The following is a 5,129-nucleotide window of genomic DNA, read 5'->3' on the forward strand; positions in this document are numbered from 1 at the left end:
CTAGGGATCTACAAGGCCCCTGTGCGGCTCCCAAGTCAGTGCCTCCCCTCAGGCCGAGAGACCAAGGGAGGCAGAGACTGGGACGGAGGTGCCGATCAAACAGCACCTCCCAACCAAAGAGCCAGCGCCACGCCGCTGGCTCGGCCCGCCACGGTCACTCCCACACCCGCGGGGAAACCCCAGCAAGGGGAACGCGCGGGCACGCGCCCGAGCCTGCCCGCCCCCACACGGCACGCCGTGGGGGGCGACGAGGCACCCGTCCCCCCCGAGGGGGACGAGGGGCACGCCTCCCTTACCGACTCGACCCCCCCGCTCCTCAGACACACCAGCGCAGTGGTTACCTGAGGAGGCCGACGGGAACAGGGAACGACACCGCCACTCGGCCTCGGGCGCCTGAGGGACGACCTGGAACGCTCCAGGGGCACCGCCAACGGCCTGGGGAACGCGCTCACGCGCCCGGGAAGGCGCGCGGCGCGGCGGCAACACGGCCCGCCCCACCGCGGGGAGGGCCGCCCGCGAGACACAGCCAAGAGGCACAGGCAGAGCATCCGCCGCGTCACGGAGACCCCGACACCGCCCACGCCACGAGGCACGGGGCGGGGGAGCGAGGTCGGGCCGGATTCCGCACCCCTGCCGCCTCCCACACGCCACTCGCAGCGGGGGAGAACGGGCGAGGGGACCCGCGGGCAGAGCGAGAAGAGCGGTCCCGTTCGCCATGAACGTCCGTCCCTCGTCTGGCACGGCTTAGGCCCGGCCCGGGAGAGCACAGCATCACCACATCGGTCGGCAGCATAACGCGAGGGACCCCCGAGCAAGGGAAGGCCGGCGAGGACAGCGAGCGGAGGAGCCTGCTTCAGCCTCACCGACCCCTCTCCTCCTCCAGCAAGCGCGGGCGACGACCCCAGGACGAGAACGCCTGACACGCACTGGCACGGAGCCGGTGGGATGGGGTAAGTCGCGACCGCACCCGGGTGCCGGCGGCAGGGAGTGCACGTGGTAGAGGACCCCGCGCCCCTAACCCCGCCGCCCTCGGGTACCAGAGACCGGAGGTGGCACCACGGTCGTGGGGGCGCCTGGAACGCACAAGAGCCGGCGCGCAGGCCCCAGCGGGCGGCTCAAGCGGCGGGGGTGGAAACGGGCGTCCGGTTCTCGGCCAGAGCCCGGAGCCCTCCCCGCACACGCATCCAGGCACCCGGAAGCTCTCGGGCGACTGTCACCCGAGCAGAGCGTGTCAGCACTTATCTGGCGGCACAAAACCACCCATTCGGGGGCAAGAATCGCCGCGCCCGGAGACGGGGCCCACCCACGGATCACCAGGGGAACCCCTGGATCACGGCCACGGCCACCAGACCCCAAGCACGACCCCATCGCCACCAGGCCCGGAGCACCCGGGGCCATCTGGTCGACCCCAGAAGCGTGGCGGCAGGGGGAGCCGGGGACAGCCTCCCCGGGCCGCCCGCGCGGGCCGGGACCGGTCGGTCCCTCCCTCTGAGTCGCCGGGTCAGGACTTAGAAAAGAATTCCGCGGAGGCGCCTCCGGCGACCGGGCCCGGGGCGGGACCGTGGCTCCCGTCCCTCAGCCGGGGCTCCACCTACGCCTCGAGCCGGCCCCCTCCCGCCTCCGGACAAAGACGCGACCCGCGAAACTCGGAGAGAGAAGTCCGGTCCGACGGCCCGGACCCACCCCGGGCACGCGTCCGGGCCGGGGACGCCCTCCCCGGCCCGCCCTCGAGGGCTCCCGGGGCCGGTCCACGCTCTTCTCCAGGGCGGGACTTGGAAAAAAAAACTGCCACGGAGGAGGAGGCATCCGAGGACCGGGCCCGGTCCCCACCGCCAGAGCCGGTCGACTCGGAAGACCAGTGGGGAAAAGGCCAGCCCGGCGGCCGAGCCCGTCGCGCCCTCCACGGGCCTCCCCCGCAAGGCCCCGGCCGGTCGCCCACCTCCGGAGCGGGGCGCGGAAAGGGGATCGGCGACGCGGAAGGCCCGACCACCGGGCCGCCCTCGGGACGACGGCCGGGCACGGGACGAGCTCCCTCGCCCGTTCCCCCGCGGCGGCCCCCCACCCCCTCCCGGGGACGGAGGGGCACCGGCGGCTGCTGGTCGACCCGTCCGGGAGGCCCCACACCCCGGCCGGCACCGGGCGGCGCGGCGACAGCCACCTCCCTCAGTAGCCTGCACCTCCAATCTCCGGCGAGCGGGCGTCGCGCTCACGCCCCGGCGCCACCGGGCCAGATCCCGCCAGCGACGCCGGCCTCCCGGGACTCTGCCTCGGTCACCGCGGCCGAGTCCCGTCCCTTGGCCCGCGTCGCCGGAGCTCCGGAGGAAAGAGACGATATAAAAGCGGCCGCCAGGTGGCACCCGGCGACCGACGACCGCCTCAGCGGGACGGAGCCGGAGCGCGGGCCCGCCGGGGAGCACAGCCGGGCCGCCGGGCCGCCCGATCCCGTCCCGGAGCCCCCTCGGACCCAGCCTCCCGGCCCAGTGCGGCCCCGGGGCGTCCGCCCGCGGGCTCCCGGCCGCCAAGGCGCAGCCCCAGCCGCAGGAGGGGGACTCGGGAAAGGTTTCTCGGGCGATCACCGGGAAGGGGAAGGGGAGAGTTCCCCCCAGAGAGGCCAGGGGGCGGCCCGGGCCGGGCTGGGCCGGTGCGGCCGGGAGGCCGCCGCTTCCCGGAGCGGCTGGAGCGCCCCCGGGGTTCCCGGGAGGACTTAGAAAATCAGGGCGGGCGGGGACGGTCAAACCGAAACCAGGCACGTCATCCGAGAAGGACCGTGATGACGGGAGGAGGAAAGCTTTCCAGTCCAGAGGGCCTGTCGAAGGCAGGCGGAGAGTCTACCCGCTGAAACTGACGAAGATGGGCAAAAGAAGCTAGCTCAGGCGCCGACATTTAAGGAAATAAAAAAAAAAAAGCACGAGGGCGTGGAGAAATGGGGAAAAATCAACACTGAGAAATCTACCCTCTGAAACCGACGAAGATGGGCAACAGGGGCTAGCTCAGGTGGCAATTTTTAAGGAAAAATGAAAGGAAGTGCGTGGAGACCTGGGGAAAAAGCAACACGGAGAAATCTACCCTCTAGAACTGAGAAAGAAGCGCAACAGAGGCTAGCTCAGGTGGCAATCTTTAAGCAAAAAAAATAAGATAAAAAAATACAATGGCGAGGAGACCCGGTCAAAAAGCAACCCTGAAAAAGGTACCCTCTGAAACTGAGGAAGCAGGGCAACAGTGCCTAGCTCAGGTGACAATCTTTAAGCAAAAGAAACACACAAGGGCGTGGGGAGCTGGCGAAAAGGCAACACTGAGAAATCCACCCTCTGAAACGGACGAAGATGGGCAACAGAGGCTAGCTCAGGTGGCAATCTTTAAGCAAAAGAAACACACAAGGGCGTGGAGACCTGGGGAAAAAGCAACACGGAGAAATCCACCCTCTGAAACTGAGGAAGATGGGCAAGAGAGGCTACCTCAGGTGGCAATCCTTAAGCAAAAACAAAGCACAAAGGCGTGGAGCCCTGGGGACAAAGCAACCCTGAAATATCTACCCTCTGAAACTGAGGAACATGGGCAAGAGAGGCTAGCTCAGGTGGCACTCGTTAAGCAAAAACAAAACACAAAGGCGTGGAGACCTGGGGAAAAAGCAACCCTGAAATATCTACCCTCTGAAACTGAGGAAGATGGGCAAGAGAGGCTGGCTTCAGGTGGCAATCTTTAAGCAAAAGAAACACACAAGGGCGTGGAGGCCTGGGGAAAAAGCAACACGGAGAAATCCACCCTCTGAAACTGAGGAAGATGGGCAAGAGAGGCTACCTCAGGTGGCAATCCTTAAGCAAAAACAAAGCACAAAGGCGTGGAGCCCTGGGGACAAAGCAACCCTGAAATATCTACCCTCTGAAACTGAGGAACATGGGCAAGAGAGGCTAGCTCAGGTGGCACTCGTTAAGCAAAAACAAAACACAAAGGCGTGGAGACCTGGGGAAAAAGCAACCCTGAAATATCTACCCTCTGAAACTGAGGAAGATGGGCAAGAGAGGCTGGCTTCAGGTGGCAATCTTTAAGCAAAAGAAACACACAAGGGCGTGGAGGCCTGGGGAAAAAGCAACACGGAGAAATCCACCCTCTGAAACTGAGGGACATGGGCAAAAGAAGCTAGCTCAGGTTGCAACCTTTAAGCAGAAAAAAACACAAGGGCGTGCAGACCTGGCAAAAAAGCAACAGTGAGAAATCTACCCTCTGAAACCGACGAAGATGGACAACAGAGGCTAGCTCAGGTGGCAATCTTTAAGCAAAAGAAACACACAAGGGCGTGGGGAGCTGGGGAAAAGGCAACACTGAGAAATCCACCCTCTGAAACGGACGAAGATGGGCAACAGAGGCTAGCTCAGGTGGCAATCGTTAAGCAAAAGAAACACACAAGGGCGTGGAGGCCTGGGGAAAAAGCAACACGGAGAAATCCACCCTCTGAAACTGAGGGACATGGGCAAAAGAAGCTAGCTCAGGTTGCAACCTTTAAGCAGAAAAAAAACACAAGGGCGTGCAGACCTGGCAAAAAAGCCACAGTGAGAAATCTACCCTCTGAAACCGACGAAGATGGACAACAGAGGCTAGCTCAGGTGGCAATTTTTAAGGAAAAATAAAAGGAAGTGCGTGGAGACCTGGGGAAAAAGCAACACGGAGAAATCTACCCTCTAGAACTGAGCAAGAAGCGCAACAGAGGCTAGCTCAGGTGGCAATCTTTAAGCAAAAAAAATAAGATAAAAAAATACAATGGCGAGGAGACCCGGTCAAAAAGCAACCCTGAAAAAGGTACCCTCTGAAACTGAGGAAGCAGGGCAACAGTGCCTAGCTCAGGTGACAATCTTTAAGCAAAAGAAACACACAAGGGCGTGGGGAGCTGGCGAAAAGGCAACACTGAGAAATCCACCCTCTGAAACTGAGGAAGATGGGCAAGAGAGGCTACCTCAGGTGGCAATCCTTAAGCAAAAACAAAGCACAAAGGCGTGGAGCCCTGCGGACAAAGCAACCCTGAAATATCTACCCTCTGAAACTGAGGAACATGGGCAAGAGAGGCTAGCTCAGGTGGCACTCGTTAAGCAAAAACAAAACACAAAGGCGTGGAGACCTGGGGAAAAAGCAACCCT

This window comes from Equus asinus, unplaced genomic scaffold, assembly GCF_041296235.1.
Source record: "Equus asinus isolate D_3611 breed Donkey unplaced genomic scaffold, EquAss-T2T_v2 contig_374, whole genome shotgun sequence".
NCBI classification, from domain to species: domain Eukaryota; kingdom Metazoa; phylum Chordata; class Mammalia; order Perissodactyla; family Equidae; genus Equus; species Equus asinus.